At 40.9% G+C, this 14,653-nt stretch overlaps 1 protein-coding gene across 2 annotated transcripts in view; it reads left to right on the top strand.

Moving 5' to 3' along the window:
- gng12b (guanine nucleotide binding protein (G protein), gamma 12b) overlaps positions 1-14,653 on the top strand; it is a 52,732-nt gene that overhangs the window by 16,920 nt on the left and 21,159 nt on the right. The window contains exon 1 of one of the 2 annotated variants that reach the window (XM_072438461.1): positions 14,475-14,582. The exons of the other annotated variant lie outside the window; for it this stretch is intronic. The gene's annotated coding sequence lies outside the window, so the exon portion shown is untranslated. Of the gene's footprint in view, positions 1-14,474; positions 14,583-14,653 lie in introns of those variants that run through there. 2 annotated transcript variants of the gene reach the window in all.

Here is a 14,653-nt window from a genome sequence, read left to right as displayed (position 1 = left end):
CAAGGACAAGTTGTTCAACACAAATAAAGATAAACAGAACAGGAGGGTGACAAAAACAAAAAGAATAAGTGTCCAATCTGTAAGGTAAATGTGTCCGTTTTGTAAATGTCCAATGTTGTTTCAGACCAGTCCTTGCACAGTCCCTGTCATCCAGCTCTATGTTACATCCATGTTATTGCTTTTTTTTTGCTGCAGCCAAATGTGCATTCCACAGGTATCCACCATCATTTCCATTGCAGGTGTTCAAGTCAGAGATACAGTTTTGAAGTAAAATGTAATTTCAGTGTTGAAGACAGATTGTCGTGCCTCAGTCCAATGTTTATGAATAATAAAAGACCCTTTTCAAATGCTCAGTCACTTTTCAGTACACTATTGACTGTTGAGCCACATTTCGAGTGGCCTGAGTCCCCTAGATCGGATCACTTCTGAACGTCTGTTGTTGGCGGTCTGCCTTTCCAGCCAGAGGTCCTGGCTCACAGGGGTACAATAGAGCAGCTGACATCCCACAAACATAACTTATGCTTCTTGATACATCACATTTCAATTGTACCTGAAGAGTACTTTGAATCATTAGAGCAACCTCTGCAGTTTGACAATTGTTTTTAATTGTAATTCAAAATTTGTGTGGCTGAGATGGGGCTAAAGCTAAAGTTAAAACATAACTACTTCTGGTTTATGCTGAGGCTACCGCTAGCTTTGTTTCACTAAGTCTGTTGGTTCACCAAATTAAGTCATCATCACTGGTTGTTTTTTGTTTATCTGCTTTTTTCCATTTCGTGTTCACCTGCGTCTGTGTTCTTTCTTTCAAGGAAATGTGTTAATTTGGCTTGGTTTGAATGATGGTTGGTTTAGGTTACAGACATTTGACTTTCTGTTTCAATTTACTCATCAGTTTCATCAGGCAAGCGCAGATAAAGTGTAATGTAAAAAATTATATGTTTTGAGTTAATGTGGTGGGACTCTTGGTTCTGCAGAGACTGTCCCTGGGTGAAGTAGTTTGACCACACTGCTGTCCTGTCCTTTGGGCCTGGGTTATAGACACAGGGAGTGTTAAGGGGGGTTAGAGTTTGATTTCATTTTCTTGACTCGTTTTTTTGACAGAATTGTTTTTTTGGGGGGATTAACATTTGCTCTGAAACATGTCTTATTCTTTGTATATATGTAGGTGTGTACTTTCATTGGCTTGTGTTACTCTACTCTGGTAACAAAAGCTGATGGTGAACATTAGGGCTGCAAGATATAGCACATTGAAATCAAAATTGCAATTTAAATAGTGACACATTTGACACATTAAAAAACAGAATTTAAAAACTGTTAAAAAATAAATAAATAAATAAATAAATGCTTTTATAGAGTTTAGACCTCTAGACACAAATTTAGCCTTTCTCCCTTATTACCATTCTCTCAAATGTTAATGCCCCTGGGTTTAAAATGCGCATTTTCAACACTATCCAATTAAAACATATCTACAAATCTTTTCGCATTGTTTGGCAGAAAAAAAATTAAAAAAACAAAATCGTTCAGCCCTAATTAACATTTCATTTATTAATTAATTTCAGTTTTTGTGTGCACGTTAACTACATCACAATTGCGATAACACTAAGCCTACATTTGGCACTAATCTAGACAAGACAAAGGACTAAACCAGGAGCAGAACAGGACCCGCCTCTAAACTGGAGCGAGACAGTTCGGGATGATTAACTCCTCAAGAATTCCAACCATTCACCTGCTCCTGTGGCAAAGGTCGACCTCAGCACACAGGAAACTTGCCCACGTATCGTTTTCTTGTCTTTTCTTGCAGTTCCTGGGAAGTGCCTTTCAAATGCATTGGTGTAATTCCTAAACGATGACTGTCAGTTCAACCTGACCCAGGAGTTATGTTTGCACACTCCCTATTTTATTACAAGCAATATCTTTAGTGTAATGAATTCATGATCTATCATAAAGAGCTGCACTGTAGATAACAAGAAGCGCCAGAAGGTGTATGGACAGGAAATGTTACTGTGCTATTACTTTGGGTCATTCAGTCCATGTACTGTATGCTTATGATTGCAAGTCAATATGAAAGTGATTACAACTTTTAAGATCACAAACTATAGTCATATTAATCGTATAGTCAATTTATGCAAATGTATTTTATTATTTTATCCACTCGAACAAATTACTGTATTTGCCCTGTAAGATTATTTTTTGTTTTGTTTTCTTGTCAGCATTTTTTTCACTTCTCTGTCCCGCTTCACCATAATTGAATGTCTCGTATGTAATGCAGTGGGTTTGGCTGATAAAGGATGCTTATTGCACTGGAAATATAACATTTTTGATATTATTTTGACATCTGTTGGCTTAACATGTAGTTAGCATGTTACCTTCACTGGAGATATAACGGTTTATGAGGTCAATGGAAGCTAGACTGCTCACACCCCCTTTGGATTGCTTAAATAGACCAGTTCTTCAGACAATGGGAAACCATTTGCTCCATAGCGATCTACTCCAAAATGAACCAGTGGAAACATGGTTTTTGGGGAAAATTTAGCATCACAGGAATTAGCTTGTGTTTTATTTTTGCAGCTTATAACTCTTGTAACTGCACGTTTGAATTATGCATGTATTTGCATCCAGTTTAGACACATTGTGCTGACCAGCTATTACGAAGCCCTTACTTTACATTTGCACAACTTGCTTTTACCGGTACTTTTTCAATGAACCACGTCCCCTCTTGTTCGCAAACTTCTATCCTGCACTTTGGGCTGACGTGGGCTGCAGCGCATGTTTACCTTGCCGCCTCCTCTCCAACACTACGTCAGCCGCCCCTGTTGTCAAATGTACTGGATAAATAAACAGGAGGTGACTGTCTGATTAACTTTAGTGGGTGTAAGAGAGTCCCCCTCAGTCACAGTGATTTGTCTCTCTTTCTGTCTTTGTCTGTGTAGAGCTGAGTGTAAATAAAGTCCACCACAGTTTAGAGCTTCAGATGCAAGAGTCGGGGACAAGGGGGTCAAAGGTCATACTGGGCTCTGTTCCCAAGGACTGGTGCAACAGATAAGAAGCAGCAAAAGAGAATTGCGGCATCTTTCAACTGAATCTAAATTTAACCACTGGATTTTAAAAGTCCAAAAGTCAAGTCAAAATATTGATTTCACAGAGACAGCCTTTTTTTTTAGTTTTTCAATCTATATTTAGTTTTGTTTTGGTCAGTTTGCTCTCTCTTCATATAAACTTCATATAAATCATATAAGTCATATGTGAAAACAACGATATATAATATTATATTATAAATATATTTTTACTAATCCATGTTAAAATGTCCCATGGGACATGGGATTTATAAAACATTTAACCCTCAAAAAAGAAGGCGCAATTGGAATTTTGCATACATTTTCAGTAAAATCTGGTTTACTCAAAAAGGAACCAAGATTAAAATTCCCTCTGTATAGTTTCTCTCTCTAATATGTCAACAAATTTAAGTAGGAACTTTAGACCTGGCTCTATCCACTTTTCCCCAATATGTGCATATTTTGGCAATTTTTACACATAGAATGCCTCAAATTAATATCTCTAAATGTAAGATTTTTTCCTATTCACTTCCAGTGTCTCGCCTCAAATGTATTGGTCTTGAAAGTTTAAATGCGTGAAATGTGGTAAAGACAGAGACGTTAAAGGGACAATTGTTAAGTTTGTCAGCACCACTAATCAATTTAACTAACCGAGACAGGCATCTTGCTCTCTGCTGTATATGTGCTGTGACCTTACCCTCTAGGCCATTCGGCTGCTCTGTATAGTTTTTGTTTTTTGACCTCACTCCTCCACAGACTCATTTGCAAATTAATCGCTCACTGGGGTTACAGGGTTTAGGCACGTTAACTTTGCCCCAAAATCAAACAGCCCGGACACTCTTCTTCTGAGTTCAGAGGAAGCTCAGGGGCCAGAGGTCAAGGGTCACCACTGACTATGTTACCAGGACTGAACCGTTTTAGATAAGCCGCACTGAGGAGCCTCTATCTCCCCCGCCACCTTCCCCTCTTTCTGTGATTAGATCTACCACTGTGAAATCAATAGTCCCCCACAGTCTTCGAACACACCATGATGCATTCAAGGAGACTTAATCCACCTCCTGACATCTGCGCATCTCACTCTCCCCTGTGCATTTCAATGTCACTAATTAGCAGCGCATGTGTCGTAAAACGTGCGTCCGCCTGTGATGTTGAATACAGCGCCATTAGCACAACGGTCCAGCATTGTTTTTAGCCGTGGCTCCGACCAGGGACACATGGTCATTAGAGGATGGGGTTTTGCTGTAGGAAGTGGAGTTACGGTTGCGATTATTAACTTTGACCCTGCAAGATATTCAAACACAATGTGAGGTTAGTTTGAATGACAAAACTCAAGCCACTCATAGCCACTCAAAGCCACTCAAAGCCACTCAAAGGGGGATAATTAAAGTGCTTGTGACAAATGTTCCCATCAACGTTTGATGGGACAGTATCTGTGGTAAATACTTACGCAGTTTTATATCAGTCAAGTGTCCGTTTGTGGAAAAGAAGTTGAAAAGACAAGAAAGAAATACAGAAGTAGCACCGAGCTCTCTATGTCATCACTACATGCATAAGTGTAATATGCAATATTTGCTCGGGTTCGCCTCCAGATCTGCCAACCCGTGCCAACCTGACCGCTAAAAGAAAGCAATTTATGTATCATTTCTATCCACTTAGCGATCATATGCACTTGTTGAAATGTAATAATTGCTTTTTGGTCACCCAGTGTAGCGTGTCAGTTAACCTTTTTTTATGGTTGAGCGACAGGTTTGCCTTCTATTGTTTTTAATTTGCAGTTAAGAAACTATATAACAACATTTTAGCATGTTTATTGACTTCTAAAGTTAACTCCTCATCCCCCACCGCCCCTCCCGAGCTCTCCGATCCTCCTCCTCTCTCACCCTGACTGCACCAACATCCCGACTCAAAACTTTTGGCGACAGAGCATTCTCCCGAACAGCACCCCGACTCTGGAACTCCCTCCCCCAACCTGTCCGCCACTCTCCCTCACTCACAACATTCAAATCCCGCCTAAAAACATACCTCTTCACCCAAGCTTATGACCTCCCCTACCCCTAGCCTCCTCTACCCCATTGCCTACTCTTCTACCCCCTGTTACATCCCCATCTTTTTCTCTCTACTTCTTCTGTCTTGTTCATTTTATCTGTATATTAATGTGTTCTGTACGTGTTGTCCCCCCCTGTCTGTAAATACCCCCCCTTTTTTATATATGTTCAGCGTCTTTGGGTCACTGAAAAGCGCTATATAAATAAAAGTTATTATTATTATTATTATTATTATTATTATTATTATTATTAACTCTGTGCTCGGTGTTTGAGTGTATAATTTGTAGATATGACAAATTTCAACAATTGAATGAGCAATATGTTTATATTAGAGGATTAATATCGAGCCAAAGCACGTATATATTGCTATTAACCCTTTGTACTGATTATAAAAGGTTAGTTAATTCTTAATTTAGTAAGTATATTCAGTAAAAGTGAATTGATCAGCCATATTCAGATCTGTCTCGTAATCGTTTGTCTTTGTTCTCGGTTTTAAATACTGACCAATAGTCACATAAAAACTACAGAATAAGAAGAAATATAGCCGCAAGCGGCAATGATCGGCCCTCGCCACGCCGCCGCCATGCCGCCGCCACGCCGCCGCCACGCCGCAAGAGGAGGGGGCGCTAACGCGCCCCAATTGTCCTTTTATTACGCCTACTGCTGAATCTGTGACGCTGTCACATCTTCTCCCCTTTGTTTTACCATCAAAAAGCAATTTTATTTTGAATTCTTGGCAAAATGTGCGGCTTTGCCGCACAGACACCGTGACTCTTTGAATAAAAATGTGGATAACTTTTGATGGTCCACCCCTGAAGATGAGTCTCACCAAATTTCAGGTTAATAGGGCTGACGCCCTAAGAGGAGTTTGTGAAAGTCTAAAGTATAAACATGTTCTGGCGATTTCCCCATTGGAATAACATGGAAGGTTTCGGTCATCGTTACGGCAAAGCCATAACAATTATGATATGGGTCTCATTGACTTTTTTGATGGGGATGCCAAAATTGAGTTGTGTGTCAAATTTCATATAATTTTGCAAAACTAAATATTTAACCTCCATATAAAATCTGTAGGGGGCGCTGTGGCTCCAAATTAATTTATTTCACTTCAAGTAGGTTTAGGGCAAAGAGTTTAACAACTGATTCTAATTTGACACAATTCGGACTTTATCTGCGCAAACGGCAGAAATGTTAAATTTGGGAGATTTCTGAAATTCTTGCTACAGTTTGTGGCTTCGCCGCACAGAGACCGTGACAGGTATCAATGTAATTTGGATAACTTTTGATGTCCCACTCCTCAGTAGCATTTTCACCAAATTTCAGCTTTTTAGGGCCAACGCCCTGGGAGGAGTTCGTAAAAGTACGACGTTTGGAAAAACTCCGAAGTCATGTTTAGCCATTTTTGAAGCAATATGGCCGACATTTGGTTGGGCGGACGGCGTTGCCGTGATAATATTTTTTACTTCTCTTGTCACCATCTACCTCTGCGCCAAATTTCATGATTCTACGATCAGATTTTTTTTGGGTCATTTCCCATCTCTCAATGCATTTTTGGTACATTTGGGGGCGCTGACGCGCCAATTTTTTTTATTTTAGAAAAGGGAAATAGCCAGAATGTAGAGAGGCACGATTTTTAGAGGTGTGCAAATTTTTGTGACTTTTCGTCAATGTTCACTGGGTGAAAAATAGGGGGGTTGGTCCCGAGAAGAAGAAAGAAGAAAGAATATTAAAGCCGCAAGCGGCATCCAACGGCCCTCGCGGGCCGCCGGCCTTCCGACTCTGCGCTTTCGACTTCTTCGATAAAGATGGCGCCCTTATTGTGTTGAATTAAAAAAGAACTTGACAGACGGCGACACATTGGACATGGCCAATCCAGTGCAAATGAACACCTGTGTCAGTCAAATTTGCTGCGCCGCCGCACAGAGACCGTAGCACTTGGAATATAAATATGGATAACTTTTGATGCCCCGCTTGTGTAGATGATATTTCCCAAAGTAAAGCTTGATCGAGCTATTGCCCACGGAGGAGTTTGTTAAAGTGTGAAGCGTAAATGTGAACATTTCAAAGATTTGGCGTTTTCCCATTTGTGACAGTATATTTGCAGCTCCACGGCACAGAGACCGTACCACTTAATATCAAAATATGGATAATTTTTGATGCCCCGTTTGTGTAGATGATTTTCCCCAAATATGAGCTTGATCGGGCAATCGCCCTAGGAGGAGTTCGTTAAAGTGTGAAGCGTAAAAATGTGGTCATTTTAGAGATTTCGCTGTTTTCCCATTTCGGACATATATTTGCGGGTCAGCCACACAGAGACCGTAGCACTTAGAATCAAAATATGGATCAGTTTTGATGCCCCGTTTGTGTAGATGATATTCTTCAAATATGAGCTTGATCGGGCAATCGCCCTAGGAGGAGTTTGTTAAAGTTTGAAGCGTAATGTGGTGATTTGAGCAATTCTACGATTTTCCCATAAGGATAACATGGGATGTTTCTGTCATCGCTACGGTTACGCCGTACAAAATATGACTTTTGCTGTCATAATTTTATGATCAGGATGGCAATTTAGAATTTAGTGCAAAATGTCATGTTATTTGGAAAAAACTTTATTGTTTATAGGCCACTCTGAAGGCCAAATAGTCCAAATTCTGGGTAACGTTTGTGGCTCCGTCGCACAGAAACCGTAAAAGTTATCCTTAAAATTTGGATAACTTTAGATGCCCCACATGTCTAGAGGACGTACATCGATTTAGAAGTCGGTGGGCAAAACGCACTAGGAGGAGTTTGTTAAAGTGTAAAACATAAAAATGTGGTAATTTGAGAGATTTTGCTGTTTACCCATTTGTGACATATATTTGCGGGTCAGCCACACAGAGACCGTAGCACTTAGAATCAAAATATGGATAACTTTTGATGCCTCGCTTGTGTAGATGATTTTCCCCAAATATGAACTTGATCGGACAATCGCCCTAGGAGGAGTTTGTTAAAGTGTGAAGCGTAAAAATGTGGTCATTTTAGAGATTCCGCTGTTTTCCCATTTGTGACATATATTTGCGGGTCAGCCACACAGAGACCGTAGCACTTAAAACAAAAATATGGATAACTTTTGATGCCCCGTTTGTGTAGATGATTTTCCCCAAACATGAGTTTGATCGGACAATCGCCCTGGGAGGAGTTCATTAAAGTGTGAAGCATAAAAATGTGGTCATTTTAGAGATATCGCGGTTTTCCCATTTCTGACATATATTTGCGGGTCCGCCACACAGAGACTGTAGCACTTAGAATCAAAATATGGATACGTTTTGATGCCCCACTTGTGTAGATGATATTCTCCAAATATGAACTTGATCGGACAATCGCCCTAGGAGGAGTTCATTAAAGTGTGAAGCGTAAAAATGTGGTGATTTGAGCGATTCTGCGATTTTTCCATAAGGATAACATGGGATGTTTCTGTCATCGCTACGGTTACGCTGTACAAAATATGACTTTGGCTCTCATACTTTTATGATCAGGATGGCAAATTAGAATTTTTTTCAAAATATCATGTCATTTGGAAAAACTATATTGTTTATAGGCCACTCTGAAGGCCAAATAGTCAGAATTCTGGGAAACGTTTACGGCTCCGTCGCACAGAGACCGTAAATGTTATCCTTAAAATTTGGATAACTTTAGATGCCCCACTTGTCTAGAGGACGTACACCGATTTTGAGGTTGGTGGGCAAAACGCACTAGGAGGAGTTCGTTAAAGTGTAAAACATAAAAATGTGGTAATTTGAGAGATTTTGCGGTTTTCCCATAGGGATAACATGGGAGGTTTCTGTCATCGCTACGACTACGCCGTAAAAATTTAGGCATTTTTGTGATTGGCTTTTGTGATCGGGACGGCAAAATAGAATTTTGGGTAAAGTTTAGACAATTTTGGTAAAACTAATTTTTGACCTTCAATGTTAATTTAAAGGTCACTCTGTAGGGGGCGCCATCGCGGCCAAACTAGAAAGTTTAACAACTGATTCAAATTTGGTCCTAATCGGACTGGTTTTGATCAAAAGGGAGCAATTTTTAGATCTGCAATATTCCAAAATAAGTTGTCCAACTTTGCGGCCGCGCCGCACACAGACCGTAAAAGGTATCTCAAAAAATTGAATAACTTTAGATGCCCCACTTGTCCAGAGGACGTACGCCGATTTTGAAGTCGGTGGGCAAAACGCCCTAGGAGGAGTTCGTCAAAGTTTGACGTGAACAAAATGGCTAACACAGCTTGTTTTCATTTTCAAAGGAAGATGGCGGGCATAGGGTAAGTCTGGAGGCGTGGCCACAATGATATTTTTTTTTTTGTCCTCACGAGAGGAATGTGTGTCCCGAATTTCGTAGCTCTACGACAAAGTTGACCTCGGGGCGTCTCCCATAGGCGCAATGTATTTTGACTTTTGTCGGTGGCGCTGTCGCGCCATTTTTTAACGAAAAAAAAAATGGCCCAGAAAAAATCAAATTTTTCGCCGATTCTGAATTTTGGGCAAAGTTTGGTGAGTTTTTGAGCATGTTCAGGGGGTCAAATTAGAGCTCAAAAAGCAGAAGAACAAGAAAAATAATAATAAATATAGCCGCAAGCGGCAATGATCGGTCCTCGCCACGCCGCCGCCACACCGCCGCCACGCCGCAAGAGGAGGGGGCGCTAACGCGCCCCAATTGTCCTTTTATTACGCCTACTGCTGAATCTGTGACGCTGTCACATCTTCTCCCCTTTGTTTTACCATCAAAAAGCTATTTTATTTTGAATTCTTGGCAAAATGTGCGGCTTTGCCGCACAGACACCGTGACTCTTTGAATAAAAATGTGGATAACTTTTGATGGTCCACCCCTGAAGATGAGTCCCACCAAATTTCAGGTTAATAGGGCTGACGCCCTGGGAGGAGTTTGTGAAAGTCTAAAGTGTAAACATGTTCTGGCGATTTCCCCATTGGAATAACATGAAAGGTTTCGGTCATCGTTACGGCAACGCCATAACAATTATGACATGGGTCTCATTGACTTTTTTGATGGGGATGCTAAAATTGAGTTGTGTGTAAAATTTCATATAATTTCGCAAAACTAAACATTTAACCTCCATATAAAATCTGTAGGGGGCGCTGTGGCGCCAAATGAATTTATTTCACTTCAAGTAGGTTTAGGGCAAAGAGTTTAACAACTGATTCTAATTTGACGCAATTCGGACTTTATCTGCGCAAACGGCAGAAATTTTAAATATGGGAGATTTCTGAAATTCTAGCTACAGTTTGCGGCTTCGCCGCACAGAGACCGTGAGAGGTATCAATGTAATTTGAATAACTTTTGATGTCCCACTCCTCAGTAGCATTTTCACCAAATTTCAGCTTTTTAGGGCCAACGCCCTGGGAGGAGTTCGTAAAAGTACGACGTTTGGAAAAACTCCGAAGTCATGTTTAGCCATTTTTTAAGCAATATGGCCGACATTTGGTTGGGCGGACGGCGTTGCCGTAATAATATTTTTTACTTCTCTTGTCACCATCTACCTCTGCGCCAAATTTCATGATTCTACGATCAGATTTTTTTTGGGTCATTTCCCATCTCTCAATGCATTTTTGGTACATTTGGGGGCGCTGACGCGCCAATTTTTTTATTTTAGAAAAGGGAAATAGCCAGAATGTAGAGAGGCACGATTTTTAGAGGTGTGAACATTTTTGTGACTTTTCGTCAATGTTCACTGGGTGAAAAATAGGGGGGTTGGTCCCGAGAAGAAGAAGAAGAAGAAGAAAGAATAATATTCCGATGCGAAAACAATGTTTCCCATTTTTCAAATATCATAAACTATACATTTTCGGAAAGCGCTCGCGCTTTCCTACCTCATGGTGTGGGTCCCTGGTCACTGACGGGTACTTTCGTTAATTTTGAGTGGGCTCCGCCCACTTTGTGTTTTTGGCCCTCTATACAGTAATAATGTTCAATTTTTGCATTACATGCTTATATGCACGGAACATGCAAGAGATGGGGAACGTATTCGTGAGCTACTTAGCGCAAATGAGTGCTTTATATGGGGATGACGACCGCGAAGCGGTCGTCATCTCAATGTAAAGTGCTCGTTTAGTGCGCACTTTTGCACGGGCTTCGCCCGTTTACAACGGTAATGTTCCATTTTCCTACTACTAATTAGTATGCACGGGGCGTGCATGAGTGAAGGAGTGCGTTAGTGATAGTTTGGAAGTGGGCGAGCGCTTCGCGCTCGATTTCGTGCGCACTACGTGCGCACTTTCGCAGCCGTGCTTCGCACGGCCTTACAAGATTAATAGGCCTCTCGCCAGCTTGTGGCGCTCGGGCCTAAAAATAATAATATTTTTAGCAAAAACAATATAGCCGTTTCCACTATAACAACAAATTATACATCGTTTGAAAGCTCTAAGCCTTCCCCATGCCGCCATGGGGTGGAATCATCATTACGAGCGCTTACGCGCTCGTCACTCCCCATTCCGTCGGGATGCCCCGCCCACTCCCCATAGACTTCCATTGATTTGAGCAGATACAAGCATGGCCCATGCCTGCGGCATGGATTCTCGCGTACAGGACAATGCCAGGAGGATTTTTGGAGGAATGCAGCGCTTCGCGCTGCTGTTGTCAACAATTTGACGTGAACAAAATGGCTAACACAGCGTGTTTTCATTTTCAAAGGAAGATGGCGGCCATAGGGTAAGTCTGGGGGCGTGGCCACAATAATATTTGTTTTTTGTCCTCACAAGAGGAATGCGTGTTCCGAATTTCGTAGCTTTACGACAAAGTTGACCTCGGGGCGTCTCCCATAGGCGCAATGTATTTTGACTTTTGTCGGTGGCGCTGTCGCGCCATTTTTTTAGGAAAAAAAAAATGGCCCAGAAAAAACAAAATTTTTCGCCGATTCTGAATTTTGGGCAAAGTTTGGTAAGTTTTTGAGCATGTTCACGGGGTCAAATTAGAGTTCAAAGCGATGAAGAACAAGAAAAATAATAATAATATTTTTAGCAAAAACAATATAGCCGTTTCCACTATAACAACAAATTATACATCGTTTGAAAGCTCTAAGCCTTCCCGATGCCGCCATGGGGTGGAATCATCATTACGAGCGTTTACGCGCTCGTCACTCCCTATTCCGTCGGGATGCCCCGCCCACTCCCCATAGACTTCCATTGATTTGAGCAGATACAAGCATGGCCCATGCCTGCGGCATGGATTCTCGCGTACGGGACGATGCCAGGAGGGTTTTTGGAGGAATGCAGCGCTTCGCGCTGCTGTTGTCAACAATTAGTGAATGGGCGTCAACAATTAGTGAATGGGCTACGCCCATTCACTAATTGTTGACTATTTCTGTCATAGCAGGAGTAAGTATGCATGATCCATGCATAAAACCTAATCTAACTCCATGGAGAATTTTCCGATGTTTTGTTTTTTTCCAGAGAATTATACAGGTGACTTTCACTAACCAAGTGTCAGAGGCAAGATGCTGGTGCCAGGTTATTGCACGAATGCTAATAGTTCCCTGAGGAGGTTGGTGTAAATACTAGAAATTCAGATAAAATGTATGTAGACCACAAATCATATACAGAATAACACATTTTACATTGGGTTAGATAATACAAATACTCTTCTGAACTCAACATACATCCATTCATAAGCACGTACATACAACTCTCCACTCCGCTTTACTTATCATGCACCAAGGCTCAAAATATTCACAAAAACACATCTACATGCCTTCTGATCATTCAATATAACCATCCCTAATGACAAACCTGTTATCAGCCACTTCTTTGTCAGACATGGAAACATTTGAAAACCTGTAAACCCTGTTGTCAAATGTTTCTAATGAGGGAAAGCCTGAATAAGCGTGTCTGCATCATCACCACTATCAGATGCACTCTCAGATGCACTCTGATGTTTTACACAAGCCACTGGATCCGTGTTATATGATGGTGTTGTGTAAAAGGCTCCATGACTTTGCAGTTCTCAAAAGTAAATACGCTCATCTTATCAAACAAGATGTGCTGATTCAGTATTTGTGGTTGTTTTTAGCAGTGTATTGTAGCACAGCTGTACAGTTTATATATAAAACTAGTGTGGGAGTGGTTTTCATATTTCATAAACTGTGAACAAAACAACAAAACAAAACAGGTTATTCCCAAGTCCTTCAGACTAGTGTCAAAATGAGCCACCTAAATAAAAATTGGGAATGAACAAGGACTAAACTTGAAAATAAACCAAGTCTACATCAGGACTAAACAAGGACTAGAACAGGACCAAACCAAGTCTACATCAGGACTAAACAAGGACTAGAACAGGACCAAACCAAGTCTACATCAGGACTAAACAAGGACTAGAACAGGACCAAACCAAGTCTACATCAGGACTAACCAAGGACTAGAACAGGACCAAACCAAGTCTACATCAGGACTAAACAAGGACTAGAACAGGACCAAACCAAGTCTACATCAGGACTAACCAAGGACTAGAACAGGACCAAACCAAGTCTACATCAGGACTAAACAAGGACTAGAACAGGACCAAACCAAGTCTACATCAGGACTAACCAAGGACTAGAACAGGACCAAACCAAGTCTACATCAGGACTAAACAAGGACTAGAACAGGACCAAACCAAGTCTACATCAGGACTAAACAAGGACTAGAACAGGACCAAACCAAGTCTACATCAGGACTAAACAAGGACTAGAACAGGACCAAACCAAGTCTACATCAGGACTAAACAAGGACTAGAACAGGACCAAACCAAGTCTACATCAGGACTAACCAAGGACTAGAACAGGACCAAACCAAGTCTACATCAGGACTAACCAAGGACTAGAACAGGACCAAACCAAGTCTACATCAGGACTAAACAAGGACTAGAACAGGACCAAACCAAGTCTACATCAGGACTAAACAAGGACTAGAATAGGATCAAACCAAGTCTACATCAGGACTAAACAAGGACTAGAACAGGACCAAACCAAGTCTACATCAGGACTAAACAAGGACTAGAACAGGACCAAACCAAGTCTACATCAGGACTAACCAAGGACTAGAACAGGACCAAACCAAGTCTACATCAGGACTAAACAAGGACTAGAACAGGACCAAACCAAGTCTACATCAGGACTAATCATATATATACAGTATATATATATATATATATATATATATATATATATATATATATATATATATATATATATCTCATAATAAATAAATAATCATGCGTGTGTAGTCAATTGTACGTGGAATACGTCCTCATGTAACTAGCCCTATTCTTAGAACAAAACGACTAAATTTGGACCCGGAATCTTGCTCATGTAAAAACTATTGAAACTCGTCAAGGTGGAAACTCAACCCTTTTTCATTGCTGTCAACATCGTCATGCATCTCTTTGTTTTGCATTGTGACCCAAGACGTACAGCTACGTATGAACTTTAGTGGGTGTGCCGTTCGCTCGTAAAACTGGGGAAAAGGTGAGAGCCAGGAATGCCATTACAAATCTGTCAACTCTGGGAAACGACTGCAGCTAATGTTTACCCTAAAG

Source organism: Eucyclogobius newberryi, unplaced genomic scaffold (genome assembly GCF_026437365.1).
Source record: "Eucyclogobius newberryi isolate DKJ021-1_F unplaced genomic scaffold, fEucNew1.0.hap1 SCAF_9, whole genome shotgun sequence".
In the NCBI taxonomy this organism is placed as follows: Eukaryota; Metazoa; Chordata; class Actinopteri; order Gobiiformes; family Gobiidae; genus Eucyclogobius; species Eucyclogobius newberryi.
Note: the sequence above shows the minus strand (reverse complement) of the source record. Positions and strands in the feature narration are given on the sequence as shown.